Genomic DNA, 17,474 nt, shown 5'->3' on the forward strand with positions numbered 1-17,474 from the left:
TGAAAAGGTAATTTTTAGTGATTAAAGTCCCAAAGTGGATGACAGAAGAGACTCTGAACCTTGCCCTTGAGCGGAGAATCACTAAAGCAAATGGAAGAAATGAAAAGGTAAAAGAGCTGAACAGAAGATTTCAAAGAGCAGCTCGAGTAGACAAAGCCAATTACTAGGATGAAATGTGCAAAGACCTGGAGTCTGAAAACCAAAAAGGAAGAACATGCTCACCATTTCTCAAACTGGAAGAACTGAAGAAAAAATGTAAGCCTCGAGTTGCAATAGTGAGAGATTCTATGGGCAAAATATTGAATGATGGAGGAAACATAAAGAGAAGATGGCAGGAATACACAGAGTCACTGTACCAAAAAGAACTGATCGATCCTCATCCATTTCAGGAAGTGGCATATGATCTAGAGCCAATGGTAATGAAGGAAGAAGTCAAAGCTGCAATGAAAGAACTGGCAAAGAACAAGGCTCTGGGAATTGATGGCATACCGATTGAGATATTTCAACAAACAGATGCCCCATTGGAGGCACTCACTCAGTTATGCCAAGAGATTTGGAGGACAGCTACCTGGTCAACTGACTGGAAGAGATCCATATTTGTGCCCATTCCAAAGAAAGGTGATCCCACAAAATGTAGAAATTATAGAACAATATCATTAATATCACATGCAAGTAAGATCTTACTGAAGATAATTCAGAAACGTTTGCAGCAGTATATTGATAGAGAACTTCCAGAGGTTCAAGCCGATTCAGAAGAGGACGTGGAACAAGGGATATCATAGCTGTTGTCAGATGGATCTTGGCTCAAGGACGGGAATACCAGAAAGATGTTTACTTGTGTTTTATTGACTATGCAAAGGCATTTGATTGTGTGGATCATGACAAATTATGGATAACATTGAGAAGAATGGGAATTCCAGAGCACTTGATTGTACTCATGAGGAATCTGTACCTTGACCAGGAGGCTGTCGTTCGAACAGAACAAGGGGACACTACATGGTTTAAAATCAAGAAGGGAGTGTGTCAGGGTTGTATTCTTTCTCCACACTTATTCAATCTATATGCTGAGCAAATAATCCGAGAAGCTGGACTATATGAAGAAAAATGTGGTATCAGGATTGGAGGAAGAATCATTAACAAGCTGAGATATGCAGATGATACAACTTTGGTTGCTGAAAGTGAGGATGACTTAAGGCACCTACTGATGAAGGTTGAAGAATACGGTCTGCAGTATGGATTACATCTCAACATAAAGAAAACAAAAATCCTCACAACTGGACCAATGAGAAGCATCACAATAAATGGAGAGAAGATTGAGGTTGTCAAGGAATTCACGTTGCTTGGTTCTACAATCGATGCCAACGGAAGCAGCAGTCAGGACATTAGATGACATGTAGCATTGGGAAAGTCAACTGCGAAGGAACTGTTTCAAGTGCTGAGGAGCAAGGATATCTCATTGAGGACTAAGGTGCGCCTGACACAAGCCATGATATTTCCAATCGCCTGGTATGCATGTGAGAGCTGGACAATGAATAAGGAAGACCGAAGAAGAATTGATGCTTTTGAGTTGTGGTGCTGGCGAAGAATGCTGAAAGTACCGTGGACTGCTAAAAGAACTAACAGATCTGTCCTGGAGGAAGTGCAGCCAGAATGCTCCTTGGAAGCAAGAATGGCCAGACTTCGTCTCACATATTTTGGTCATGTTGTAAGAAGGGACCATTCCTGGAGAAGGATGTCATGTTTGGTAGGCTGGTGGGTCAACGAAAGAGGGGGAGGCCTTCAAGGAGATGGATTGATACGGTGGCTGCGATGATGGGCTCAAGTATAGCAGGGATTGTGGGTCTGGCGCGGGATCGGGCAGTGTTTCGTTCTGCTGTGCATGGGGTCGCTATGAGTCAGAAACGACTCGATGGCACTTAACAACAACAACACAACAAAGTCCCCATACTTCTGACAAGTGATTTCTCAGGTTACCATTCTACACACTTTACTTTTGATTAATCTTTTCTTAATGAGCTTTCATACATCTGTGGGCTTCTCCTGACAAAGGATGCATGCCATTCATGTGGGAGATTGCAACTCCTTGACAATCAGGTGACCAAGGCATGTTGTAAACATTGCTATCTTCCATACATTTTATTTGAAATACTACAGTATTATAGTATACTGTGATAGTAATATTGTGATATAATTGAATAAATATTATTGGAAATTTTGTATTATTCAGGTATGCAGATGATACTTATTTTTTGTTATAAACTGCTAATAAAGCAGTAAAATCCTATCAATTCAAAGCCAGTAATTTATGATTTGTGATAACATGAACATCATTCTCATCATTGCTAGGGGAAAAAAAATAACTTCATTAATAGAAATAGCTTTTTTTTCATTGGTCTTGTATTTACACATTGGTGGCCTTATGTGAGACCTTATTTTTTTTCCTTTGACTCATCCATTTGAAGAAAATAAAATCACATTTCTTCGGAGGCTTGTTAATATTTATTTATCATTCACCAAGCTTTCATTTAACTTTTTTTTCTTTTTTTGCCAATACTGTACAGGATACTGGGGTACCAGATATGCACCCTTTCTATCCCCCTAGAACTTACTGTCTAATGGAGGAGACAAAGAAAATTAAAAATAATAATGATGACATCATCGCAATGAATTACAATTAAAAAAAAAAAAAAAACTCACTGCCATGAGTCAGATCTGACTCATAGAGACCCCTCCTTGAGTTTCCGAGGAAGTACCCCTACGGAAGTAGATTGCCCAACCTTCCTTCCAGGGAGTGGCTGGTGAGTTTAAACCACCAGCCTTCTGGTTAGTAGTCACATGCCTTAGGCACTACATGTAAAAATGGAGAAGAATAGACAAGCATCTAAGTCAGGGTCTGGAAATTGTGTGGGGATAGGAAAGCTCAAAAAACAGGCATTGTTGGCCTGAGTTGAGGTTAGCGAGGGAATAAAGAGTATGGAGAGTACAAGAAATAGGAAGAGGCATGGATGAAAGCAGAGAGAATTTGACAGTTCTGAGCAATCTCACATCCTCTCAATGGTTTGATTGAAGGGCTTTGGGAGCCCTAATAAGAGGTACAAAGTTTAAGAGGTATTAAGGACCTCATTGCAAAGAACCTTGTTTGCCAAATTCAGGGATTTGAGTTTCATGCAATATGTGGATTTCAACTATGGGGGTAACATGATCATATTTGCAGTTTTTAAAGAAATCTCTCTGTAGCAGTGTGGGGAACTGGTTGAAAAAAAGGACAGATTGGAGGCAGAAAGATTGTTTAGGAAGTTCTTGAAATAATTCTGGCAAGAAATGCTAAGCACTTGCATTAAATCAGCAGAAGGAGGACTGGAGAAGAGGTGAACAGAGGAAATATTTAAAAGGAAGGATTGATAATATTGGGTGATTAATTAGATGTGAGCAATGGAGAGAGAATTAATGGTGGCTTTAAAATTTTGGCTTGAGTAAGGAGATGAGAGTGACATTTGTTGAAATAATTGAGAAGGAGGAACATTCGTAGAGGTAAAGGTAGATAAGTTTGGGCACATATTTAATTTGAAGTATAAATAAGACTTCTAAGTGGAGAAACTTTATTTTGGAAGTCAATGGGAGTTCTTACTGGAGATAGATTTGAGATTCATGAACAAAGAAAGAATTGGGTCTCCCAAGTAGAATGTATAGAGTGAGAAGAACAGGAGGACAGAAAATACCAATATTTAGGCAATAAACTGAGGGGGTAAAATGATGAATGGCACCACTGAGAAGGAGATTCCTGTAGAGAGGAAAACCAACCGATACGAGATTTTCGAGAAGGACTGCGTGGTCAAAATGTCAAATGCTGCAAAGATGTAAACAAACATAAAGAGAGAAGAGTGTTCTTTTCCTTTGTCAAGGTTCCACGCACTGGTAACTTTATCAAGTGCCATTGAAATGATAGAGAAAGAAAAGTATAGTAGATTTGAGAGAGATTGTGCAAGAAAAAGTTCCTTGGTGGCACTCAAAGACTGGCTGTTCAAACTCACCTGGTGGTGATACAGAAAAAAAGGCCTGGCAGTCTGATCTCATAAAGATTATAGCAAAGAAATCCCTGTGGAGCAGTTCTACTGTAGAACTCATGGGGTCTCCAAGAGTTGGGATTGACTCAAGAGCAACACGTTCATTCGGGGGGAAGGATTGTTGCAGGAAGAGAGGAGCATAAGAATTACACACTATCTTTTCAAGAAGTTATATTGTGAGGAAGTCAGTAGCTACATGACATTTGGGAAAAGTTTCTCCTTGATGATAGAGATTTGAGTATGCTGTGATCAAACTGAAGTAGGAAAGCATGGGCTCTAAGTATGATTTCATGGGGGATAAAGGGGAATGAGGACATCTTTTCCAAATAAAGGAGTGTACTAAGAATGTATTCTTAAGGCAGTTGAGGGATTTCTCAGATAACTTCCATTGTGAACTTTTGGTTTATCTGAATAAAATTATTCTTTTCTTTATGCGTCATGTAATGGGCACTTTTTGCTGCCACCCTTCCCCAAATCAGTTTCCCTATCTTTTTACAATAATACTTCAGTTTTCCTCTGAGAGATTCTTTCCCTCTGTGTGCAGCCTTGGTCAGACTGTAAGTAGAGGTGCCCTGCCCTCTCCCACTCAAGGGCCAATTGGGCTTCTCTCCCAAGACAAAAGATCAGACAAGTTGTGAGATGATATCAAGAATATCATAGATAGAGAAAGAAAAAGGTCACTAAAAAGAAAAGAAAGGAAAAACAGACCAAAATGGATGTCAGAAGAGACTCTTAAACTTGTTCTTGAATAGACAGTAGCTAAAGCACATGGCTCTGGTAGCATAGTGGCTAAGGCACTTGACTGCTAACCAGAAGGCTGGCGGTTCAAACCCACCAGCCACTCCTCGGAAGGAAGGTTGGGCAATCCTACTTCCGTAGTGATACTGCCTTGGAAACCCAAGGAGGGGTCGCTATGAGTCAGGGCTGACTCGACGGCACATAACAACAACAACAACAAAGCACATGGAAGAAAAGATTTATAAAGGAGCTGAACAAGAGATCTCAAAGGGTAGCTCGAAAGCACAAAGTAAAGTATTATAATGAAATGATCCAAGAACTGGAATTAGAGAACCTAAGGGGAAGAACACACTTGGCATCTCTCAAGCCTAAAGAACTGAAGAAAAATATCCAAGCCTCGAGTTGCAATATTAAAGGAGTCTAAGGGTCAAAGTAGCATAGTGCCTAAGACACTTGACTGCTAACCAGGAGACTGGAGGTTCAAAGCCACCAGCCACTCCTCAGAAGGAAGGTTGGGCAATCTACTTCTGCAATGTACTGCCTTGGAAACCCAAGGAGGGATCTCTGTGAGTCGGGTGCGACTCGATGGCACATAACACAACAACACAAGGGTAAAATATTGAATGATACAAGAAACATGAAAAGAAGATGGAAGGAATACATAGTGTCACTTTACCAAAAAGAGATGGTCAACATTTAATCATTTCAGGATGTAGTATATGATCAAAAACCAATGCTATTGAAGGGAGAATTCCAAGCTATGCTGAAGGAAATGGCAAAAAACAAGGCTCCAGGAAATGACAGACTACATATTAAAATAGTTCAACAAACAGATTCAGCACTAGAGGGGTTCGCTTGTATATGCCAAAAATTTGGAAGACAGCTACCTGGCCAATTAACTGAAAGAGATCGTTATTTGTACCCATTCCAAATAAAAGTGATGCAACAGAATGATGAAATTATTGAACAATATCAGTAATTCTTTTATCAGTAATATTAAATGCAAGTAAAGTTTTGCTGAAGGTAATTAAAAAAACAATTTCAGCCGTATATTGATAGGGATCTGACAGAAATTCAAGCAGAATTCAGGAGAGGATATGGAATGAGGGATATCATTGCTGATGTAAGATAGATCTTGACTGAAAGCAAAGAATACAAGAAAGACATTTACCTGTGTTTTATTGACCATGTAAAAGCATTCAACTGTGTGGATTATAACAAATTATGGATAACATTGCAGAGAATGAGAATTCCAGTACACTTAATTGTGCTCATGAGGAACCTACACATCAGCCAGTGAGGCAGCCCTTTGAACAGAAAAAGGGAATACTGCATGGTTTAAAATCAGGAAAGGTGTAGGTCAGGGTTGCATCCTTTCACTGTATTTGTTCAATCTGCCTGCTGATCAAATAATCTGAGAAACTGGACTGTATGAAGAGGAATGCGCCATTAGGATTAGAGGAACACTCATTATCAACCTGTGATATGCAGATGACACAACCAGCTTGCTGAAAGTAAAAATGGCTTGGAGCACTTGCTGATGAAGATCAAAGACTACAGGCTTTTGTGTGGATTTCACCTAAAAAAAAAAAAAAAAAACAGAAATCCCCACAACTGGGCCAATAAATGAAGAAAAGATTGAAGTTGTCAAGGATTTCCTTTTACTTGAGTCCAAAATCAATGCCCATAGAAGCAGCAGTCAAAAAATCAGAGGCCATATTGCACTGAGCAAATCTGCTGTAAAAGACCTCTTCAAAGTGTTGAAGACTAAGGCATGCCTGACCCAAGCCATGGTATTTTCAACAGGCTTATATGCATGTGAAAACTGGGCAATGAATAAGGAAAACCAAAGAAAAATTCTCGCATTTGAATTGTGGTGTTGGGGAAGAGTATTGAAAATACCATTGACTGCTATGAATGAACAAATCTGTCTTGGAAGAAGTACAGCTGCAATGAATACTCCTTAGAAGAGAGAACGGCTACACTTTGTCTCATGTGCTTTGGTCATGTTGTCAGAAGGGACTGCACCTTGGGAAAGGGTATCACACTTTGTAAACTAGAGCATCAACAAAAAAGGGGAAGACCCTCAATGAGATGGATTGATACAATCACAACAATAGGCTCAAGCATAACAAAGATTGTGAGGATGGTTCAGGACACGGGAGTGTTTCGTTCTGCTGTACATAGGGTCTCTGTGAGTCAGAGCCAATTCAATGGCACTCAAAAACAACCCAAGACTTTGAAATGGAAATAAATAAATAAAATACTGTACAAAATAATAATAAAGTTAAGAAACAAGTGAGGGGAAAAAAAGACTGAATCTTGAAATCTTCAAACTGATACAGCAGCTTGGCAGACAGAGGTGGGAGTGATTAGAGATAATTTATCCCAGTGGGCCTAATTTCTACTATGCCTCAGTTTCTACCCTTTTATGAACCTACTTCTTTAGCTTTTCCCTCAATTCTATGAGCTACCTTACATCCTTGGACAGGCTGTGGAGTGCCTAAGACTCTGGAGCCACATGACTTGCATGCAAATCCAGATTTGGCCACATCTTTACTCCATGATCTGGAGCAAGTTACTTAACTTCCCTTCCCCTTGGTTTCCTCATCTGTAAAGAGGGTGTGGTGGTTAAGGTGGTGTGTCAATTGGCTGGGCCTGGTTTTGAGTGGCTGAGCAGCTGGACATAGTTATTCCCCATGATGAGACAGGTAATCAATTCCATAGTGGAATCTGCTGTGAGCAACTGAGTAGTTGATTAGGGATGTGGTCCACTTCCAGTATATAAGAAGGAAGTTTGAGTAAAGGCTCTAGTTTTTTGGCACACTTGGATCCTGCATTAGCTGAGTCTTCATTCAGCAACCTGCCATGTTGCCTGCCAATCTTCAGTTTCTGGACTTGAAACAGTGGCATGCCATGTTGCCTGATAATCTTGAGTCTGTGCCATTTTATTTGTCGACCTTAGGTTTGACCACCTCAGCAGCCAGCATCCACCTGAGTTAGGAAACACCTCAAGCTTCAGTGGGCCAGCAGCAAGAGACAGAACTGAAGTCCAAGGTCAAGGGGCCTTCACCCAGACCCTAGAGCTGGCACTTTGAACTCAGACTTCTAACCTCCAAAACTGTTAGAGAACAAATCCTTTTGTTAAAACCATCAACTTGTAGTATTTTCTGTTAGAACAGCTCTAGATAACTAAAACAGTGGGGCTAGTAACAGTATTTACGATATAGGTTGTTCTGAGAATTAATGGGTCTAATACTTAGAATGGTGCCTAATCTACATAAGTGCTATAAATGTTTATACTTGTAATTTCAATAAATTTCTCTCCTGGAACATTTGCTACTATTTGCCACCAAAGAATCTTAATGTATACTTAGTTTATTCTTAATTAGTAATATTTTATTATACTGAAATTAAAAATGTAGGTAAAATAATTTCATAGGCATTGCCCATTTACAGAGATTTAGAGGGAGGAGAATTTGAATATGGCATCATAGCTGTGGAAAATAATAAATGATTTTCATTTAAGAATCGAATAAAGGAAGTTGATAACAGATGTTAATGGTATGTTTGCACCAAAATTTTGGAGAACTAAAATACAGGAAGGAGTCCCTGGGTGGTGTAAACAGTTTAGTACTCAATTACTAGCCAAAAGGTTGGTGGTTTGACCCCACAAGAGACTCCTAGGAAGATAGGCCTGCAAATCTATTTCCAAAAGGCCACAGCCTTGCAAACCCTATAAGCACTTGTACTCTGCACATGAGATTTCCATGAGTCAGAATCAGCTAGGTGACAATGAACAAAAACAGCAAAAACAAAATAAGAGAGAGTTGGTTTTTAATTATTTCGAAATACTTTGAAATCTTTTGACTGTTGAAATGAGACTTATATGATATTCCTTTCTTGGTCGTTGTTATTAGGTACCATCAAGTAAGTTCCTACTCAAAGCAACACTATGTGTAACAGAACCAAACATTGCCCAGTCCTGGACCATGCTCACAATCCTTGCTACACTTAAGCCCATCAGTGAAGCCACTGTGTCATCTCATTGAGGGTCTTTTCCCCTTTTTAGCTGACCTTCTACTATACCAAATGTGATATCCTTCCCTGGGAACTGGTCCCTTCTGATAATACCACCAAAGTATGTGAGACAAAGATTGACCATTCTTGGCTCTAAGGAGCGTTCAGGCTTTATGTCTTTGAAAAGATTTGTTTGTTTTTCTGGCACTCCAGGGTATTTTTGGTATTCTTTGGCAATACCACAATTCAAATGTATCAATTCTTCTTCAGTCTTCCCTACCCATTGTCCAGATTTTATATGCATATAAGGCTATTGAAAAATACCATGGCTTGGATCAGGAGCACCTTAGTCCTCAAAGTAACATCTTTGTTCTTTAAAAGAGATCTTTTGAAGCAGATTTGCCAAGTGCAATATGTTGTTTGATTTCTTGACTGCTACTTCCATGTGCATTCATTGTGGATCCAAGTAAGTTAATTCCTTGACATCAATCTTTTTTCCATTTATCATGATGCTACTTATTGGTCCAGTTGTAAGGATTTTTTTCTCTATGTTAAGGCACAACCCATACTGTAGGCTGTAATTTTTGATCTTCATCAGTAAGTGCTTCAAGTACTCTTCACTTTCAGCAAGCTAGGTTGTGTCACCTGCAAATTGTTGATCATTCATGAAACTCCTTCCAATCCTGATGCTGCATTCTTCTTTGTATACTCAACCTTCTTGGATTATTTGCTCAGCATACAGATTGAATAAGTGTGGTGAAAGGAGACAACCCTGACACAAACACTTACTGATTTTAAACCAAGTACTATCCCCTTTTTCTATTCAAAACACTGCCTGTTTGTCTATGTACAGGTTAAAAGTTCTGGAATTCCCATTCTTCACATGTTATCCATAATTTTTTATGATCCAAACAATGCAATGCTTTTTCATAGTCAATAAAACACAGATAGACATCATTTTGGTATTCTTTGCATTCAGCCAAGATCCATCTGACATCAGCAATGATATGCCTCATTCTACAACCTCTTCTCAATCCTTTTTGAATTTCTGGTGGTTCTCAGCCAATACACTGCTGCAACCATGTTTGAATCATTTTCAGCAAAACTTTATTTGCATGTGATACTAATGAAATTGTTTGATAATTTCCACATTCCGTTGGGTCACCTTTCTTTGGAATGGACACAAATATAGATCTCTTTCAGAGATTAGCTGTCTTCCAAATTTCTTGGCATAAACAAGTAAGCACCTCCAGTGCTGCATCTGTTTGTGGAAACATCTCAATTCCTGGAGCCTTGTTTTTCACCAATTCCTTCAGCGCAGTTTGGACTTTTTCTTTTAATATCATTGGTTCTTGATCATATGCTGCCTCCTGAAATGATTGAACATTCTCCAATTCTTTTTGGTACAGTGACTCTATGTATCACTTCCATCTTCTTTTGATACTTCCTGCATCATTCAACATTTTGCTCTTAGAATCATTCAATATTGGATTCAACTCAAGGCTTGAGTATTTTCTTCAGTTCTTCCAGCTGGAGAAATGGTGAATATGTTCTTCCCCTTTCATTTTCTCGCTCTAGGTTTTTGTATATTTCATTATAATGCTTTACTTTGCCTTTTCAAGCTGCCCTTTGAAATCTCTGGTTCAGTTCTTTTATATCATTATTTCTTCATTTCACATTAGCTACTCTCCATTCCAGAGCAAGTTTCAGAGTCTTTTCTGAAATCCATTTTGTCTTATCTTCCTTTCCTGTCTTTTTAATGACTTTTTGCTTTCTTTATGTATGATATCCTTGCTGTTATCCCATAATTTGTCTGGTCTTTGGTCATTGGTGATCAATGCACTAATTCTATTCTTAAGACCTCTAAGGTCAGGTGGAATATACTCAAGGCCATATTTTGGCTCTCATAGACTTGTTTAAATTTTTTTCAGCATCAACTTAAATTTGCATATGAGTAATTGATGTTCTGTTCCACAGTCAGCCCCTGGCTTTGCTCTGATTGATGATATTGAGCTTTTCCATCATCTCTCCACAGTTGTAGTTGATCTGATTCCTGTGTATTCTATCTGGTGAAGTCTGTGTCTAGTTGTCATTTATGTTGCTGAAATAAGATATTCACTATGAATAATTCATTGGTTGTGAAAAATTCTATCATGTGATCTACAGTGTCATTTTTATTACCAATGCCATATTTTCCAACTACCCATGCTTCTTCTTTATTTCCAGCTTTCACATTCCAATCACCAATAATGATTAGTGCATATAGGTTGCATGTTTTGTCTATCTCAAATTGCAGAAGTTGGTAAAAATCTTTAATTTCTTCATCTTTGACTTTAGTAATGGTGCCTAAGTATGAAAAATAGTAGTATAAACTGGTCTTCCTTGTAGGCATATGGATATTATCCTATCACTGACTCACCTGCTGCCCATGGTGAAAAGGCATTGCTCATCTTAAAAAAAAGAATTGGACTTTTTAGTTGATTTTTTCTATTTTTGTTTGGCATGCAGAATTCATTTTCCTATTTTTAAAATTATTATTAAAAAAAAAAAATCACTGTCACAATGACTCCAACTCATAGTGACCCCATAGGACAAACTAGAACTGCCCCATAGGGTTCCACAGGGAGCAGTTCTCTCCTGTTTCAGTGGCAATGGGTTTTTAATCTTTATGGAAGCAGACTGCCACATCAGCTGGTATGTTCAAACCACTCACATTTCAGTTAGCAGCCAAGTGCTTAATCACTGTGCCACCAGGGCTCCTAAAATTTTTATAAAGGATAGCAAAGAGTTTGTCAATCCAAAACAATGTATTTGATACATATTCTTATGAGTTATCATTTCGTAGTTCACATCCTCAGTGCCCTTGACAAGATTAATTCTGAGTTCCAGCTAGAGCTGTAGGAGCCTATCTCCTCCTGCTGGATTCTCAGCAGGAAGAGCACTAGCCACCAACATGGCCACACCACAAATGAGAGCAGGAGAAATAGTCTCTTCAGCTTTGCACTCTTCTCATGGGGGACATAAGGAAAGAGATTAGCAAACAGTGCACTAACCCAATATGCTTGACAATAATAATAACCTATTATTGTTTTGTTTCTATTTGCTTGCTTACATTTCTTTGGAGTTCCAAAGTATTCACATTATCTTATAGCCCATTTATGTGTCTTTTCTTTTATCTTTCAAAGCTTTAAGGTGGGAGTGGGAAGGAAATATTTCTCTTCTGTAACAGATGACCTGTGATTTATATAGAGGAGCATTGAGAGAGTTAATCAAGTTTTTCAAAAGAAACTGACCACTAACGGTGTCTTTTCCAGCTAGTCTCCTTGAATAAGTCATAAACAAATGGAAAATCCAAATTCTAGGTAAAAATCAGAGTGGCTAGTTGCAAAAAGGGCAAAGAAGCCACATCTCCTGACCTTCTCCTACCCCACAAGAGAAAGACAGGATTACCATCAGCAACCCAAAGTCCATTACTGAGAGGCCAGATATCCTGCCTCCTTCCAGCCCTTTTACCAACTGTTCCTCCCAAAGCACCCACCACCTCTCTCCTGGGTTCAATAATTCACTGCAGTGGCCACACAGAACTCACAGATTACGGGGTTTATTAGGGAAGCACCAGACTATAATTCAAGTTCAGGAAAAATGCTCAGTCTCTCTCTCAGCCCACAGTCTCTCTCCTAACAGTCTCTCACAGTCTGTCTCCCAACAGTGAGTGTCCCTTGGTGTCTCACTCAGCAATACATGTCTCTTTCATCTCTTTCCCAGCAGCACGTGTCTCTTTCAGGAGCACATGTCTCTTTCAGCAGCTCGTCTTCTTCAACCAGCAGTCAGAAAGAGAGAGTTCTGCCTCTAGGAGGCCTCCTTTTGAGCCTGGTAGAGTGGCCAAACTAGCCAGTCAACATCAGAATACTAAGCACCTGAGAGAGAGCGAACCTCCCGGAACATTGCTTTGTGCCACTCCCAACAGAAATACCCCAGGTGGATAGCATATAACATTTACAATCAGGAGCTCCTCAGTTGCTCACAGCAAATTCCACAATGGACTTTACAAAGACTTATGGCTAGAAAAGCCATACCAGGCAATTTGCTACACCGCACTAGTGCAATAATAATTGATAAAAGGAATCAATAGTTAAGAAAGATTGTACTGAAGTATGAATTAGAAGAGGAATGTTGTTCTTAGCTATGGTGAAGTTGATGCCAACTCATGGCAAGCCCATGTAGGCAGAGTAGAAATGCTCTGAAATTTCCAAAGCTGTGACCTTTTGGACACAGACTGTGAGACTCCCCTCTGGGTGAGTTCCAGACAAAATTTAGGCTAGTAGTCCAGCACTTAACCATATGTGCCACCTAGGGACTTTCAGCTGAAAGGACTGAGGAAAAAAAAAAATAATCAAGCCTTGAGTTGCAATATTGAAGGATTCTATGGACAAAATATTGAATGATGCAGGAAGCATCAAAAGAAGATGGAAGAAATACACAGAGTCACTGTACCAAAAGGAATTGGTACAATCAATCAATTTCACCAGGTAGCATGTGATCAACAACCTATAGTATTAAGGGAACAAGTCTAAGCTGCACTGAAAGCATTGGTGAAAAACAAGGGCCTAGGAGTTGACAAAATATCCACTGAGATATTTCCACAAATGGATGAAGTGCTGGAGGTACTTACTCATTTATTCCAAGAAATTTGGAAGATAACTACATGGCAAACCAACTGGAAGAGATCCATATTTGTGCCCATTCCAAAGAGAAATGATCCAAAAGAATGCAGAAATTATCTAACAAGGTCATTATTATCACAAGCAAGTAAAATTTTGCTGAAGATAATTCAAAAATGGTTGCAACGTTGTTGTCAGAGAACTGCCAGAAATTTAAGCAGGATTCTGAAGAGGATGTGGAGTGAAGAATATCATTGCTGATGTCATCTGGATCTTGGATGAAAGCAAAAATACCAAAAAGGTGTCTATTTGTGTTTTATTGACAATGCAAAGACATGTGACTGTGTGGATCATAACAAATTATGGATTCCATTGTGAAGAACAGGAATTCCAGAACACTTAATTTTGCTGACAAGGAAGCTATACATAGACCAAGAGGCAATCCTTAGAGGAGAAAAAGGGTATATTTCAGGTTTCAAAACAGGAAGGAGTGTGTCAGGGTTGTATCCTTTCACTATACTTATTTAATCTGTATGCTGAGCAAATAATCCAAGAAGATGGACTATATGAAGAACCCTGGGTTGGGTGTTCTGCATGTAAGTCTTACTACTGTTGGGCTGAGAGCCAGTCTTTGGGAGTGAGTTTTATCCCAGTGTATAGTCTTGGGGTGGGGGGTCCCACCAGACTCCATCCAACCAGTCATTCTGGTCATTATTGTGTTTTTGAATTTTGTTCCACATTTTTCCTCCCACTCTATCCAGGATCTCCAGTTTTGATCCCTTCTGGAGTGGTTGGCATTGGCAGCTGGGCACCCATCTGGTTATTCTGGCCTCAAGGCCCATCATATCCTAGGGCTGATTGTTTCCAAATGCCCTTGGTTTTCTTCTCTCTTCTTCACTTCAGATGAGAGGAGACCATTAGCTGCATCTTAGATGACCACTCGAAGGCCTTTAAGACTCCAGTTGCTACTCACCAAAGTAGGATGTAGAACAAGATTTTTATGTATGATGTAGTGCCAGTAGAGCCTGGTGTTCCCCAATACTACTCTGTAAATTTACACCTAAAGCACAACTTGAAAAAAAAAAAGAAAGAAAAGAGGAACAACATGACATCAGGATTGGAGAAAGACTCATTAACAACGTGTGATATGCAAATGACACAACTTTGCTTGCTGAAAGTGAAGAAGACTTGGAGCACTTGTTGATAAAGATTAAAGACTACAACCTTCAGTATGGATTGTGCCTCAGTATAAAGAAAACAAAAATCCTTACAACTGGACCAATAAGCCACATCGTGATGAATGGAAAAAAGATTGAAGGTATTAAAGATTTTGTTTTACTTGGACCCACAATTAATGCCCATGGAAGCAACAGTCAGGAAATTAAAGGACATATTGCATTGGGCAAATCTGCTGCAAAAGACCTTTTAAAAGTGGTAAAGAGCAAAGATGGCACTTTGAAGACTAAGTGTGCCTAACCCAAGCCAGGGTATTTTCAATAACCTCCAATGTATATGAGAGCTGGACATTGAATAAAGAAGACCACAGAAGATGTGATGCATTTAAGTTGTGTGTTGGCAAAAGTGTTGAAAGTACCATGGACTGCTAGAAGGACAAGCAAATCTGTCTTGGAGAACATACAGCTAGAATGTTCCTTAGAAGTGAGAATGGCTACATTTCATCTTTCATACTATGGCCATGTTGTCAGAAGGGACCGGTCCCTGGAGGAAGACATCATGCTTAATTAAGTAGAGGGTCATTGAAAAAGAGGAAGACTTTCAAAAAATGGATTCACACAGTGGCTGCAACAATGACCTCAGGAATGGCAATGATTGTGAGGATGGCTCAGGAACAAGCAGTGTTATCTCTGTGAGTTAAACCCAACTCCTTGGCACCTAACAACAGCAACAGGGACTCCAGAAATGCATTAGCAAAAACTATAATAATCTTATCAAAATGTTGTTGTTGTTATGTGCTGTCCAGTTGGACCCAACTCATAGCTACCCCTCCTTGGGTTGCCGAGGCAGTATCACTGCAGAAGTAGATTGCCCCATCTTCCTTCTGAGGAGTGCCTGGTGGGTTTGAACTGCCAGCCTTCTGGTTAGCAGTCAAGAGCCTTAGACACTATACTACCAGAGCTCCCAGAAGCCTAAAGATTAGTGTGCAGACTATTTGTAGAATAAATAAGAGGAGAAGTAAAATTTATTTGAAATAATATACATGATTATGCCTGGTACACAGTATGTGCTCAAAAAATATTTGTATTCACAAATGAATGAATAGCTAGTGTAATCAAGTAGTTGTTAGTTACAAAAATTTACTGTGTGGCAGAGGGAGAAGAAACTCTGAGGCCAGAGAAAGGTCAGGCTGTTTATCCTGTTCTGCTAACTAAAGCAAGAATTTCCTGGAATTTAATTCTCTTGAGGCAGGTAAAGCTCAAAGAACCTTTCCTTGAAATTAAGTCTGCCTGGCCTAGGTTAATTGTAGACATTATTCATTCATTATGGAACTGAGAGCTTCACATAAAACTGGCCCACTCTTAAGATCAGTTAGGTAGATTGGGGTTGTTTTTTTCTTTTGTCTTTATGAAGTGTGCCAGCAAATATTAACCCATTTGATCAGGATCCCAGATTGCATTACAGTATCTGCTTTCCTTTTGTTTGTCATTGTTGGTAACACAAATGAGGAGGCAAACAAAGATCTACTTCACTAAGGAAAGGCGAAATTAACAACCAAAGAAGGAGTTGCACAATCATTTCTTCTGCATCTCTTTTACAGCACTGGTAGAGTGGTTTTACACAAATGGGTGATGAGGAAGACAGGCTGCATTCAACTCTTCCTCTAAGAATGGGTGCAATTATTACTGTGTTAACCAATGCACAAGAACTTGCAAGACAAGTCTTATCCAACTGTCCTCGAATCATTCTGAAGAAGGAAGAAAAAGAAAAAAGAAGAAGCAGCACTCCTTTTGTCTTTTATCTCCGTTTGAATTCCCTTCTTCCACTGATTCTAAGATGCACATATTAACTATGGTCAAAGAATTGTGCTAACAACTCCACCTAGCATTGAATGGCTGCTGTCCTCTAAGTAGGGAGCTATTATTTTCTTATTGATTAGACTATATTGAATAGAAAAATACAAATATCATTAAAAAAATAAAATTGAGTATCCACATGGTCTCAGGGGACATCAAGCTCAATTGGCATAACATACTACACAAAAACATTGTTCCATATCCTACTTTGGTGAGTAGTGACTGGGATCTTAAAAGCTTGCCAGCAACTATCTAACTGCAATAATGGTTCTCTCTTCATCCAGAGCAAAGAAGAATGAAGAAAACCAAAGAACCATGGAAACAATTCATCCAAGGGATAGATATATCATGTGATCTTCAGTCTATATGACTATCAGACCAGAAGAACTAGATGGTGCCCACCTAACACTGTCAACCACTCAGAGAAGGATCTCTGAAGGAGATCCTGGATAGAGTGGGAGAACAATGTGGAAAAGACTCAAAATCATAAATAAAAAAAAAGGACGGGTGGGGAATTAGGTTTGCTGGTCTGATAGGGCTGGTGAAACCCCTGAGACTATGGCCCCTAGCTGCCTTTCAGGTCAGGAACTGAACCTACTTCTGTGCAGCCAAACAAAAGACAAGCATATGAGCTGAACATTTACATTAGGTAGATACAATCCTTGGAGAGATCAATCATGAGAGAATAGAAAGACTGTGCATGCTCGGGGATCAGGAGTGAATGGGAGGTAACTATGGGGAGGAAGTGGGAGGGGAGCTGTTGCATTGTGGTAAATTATCGTCAATATCATGAGACAAAGTATATGTGACATGCTGTATGGAAAATGAATTTGCTCTGCAAACTTTCGCCCAAATCATAATAAAAATTTTAAAAAATGGGTATTCAGCTTTTGTTCCCTATTAAAATCAATTCACAGGGCCAAACCTGTCTTTACTTGAGGCTTCTTCTCAGAGAAAAG

Source organism: Orycteropus afer, unplaced genomic scaffold, assembly GCF_000298275.1.
Source record: "Orycteropus afer afer isolate SDZICR_OR568_19922 unplaced genomic scaffold, OryAfe1.0 scaffold00309, whole genome shotgun sequence".
Classification (NCBI taxonomy): domain Eukaryota; kingdom Metazoa; phylum Chordata; class Mammalia; order Tubulidentata; family Orycteropodidae; genus Orycteropus; species Orycteropus afer.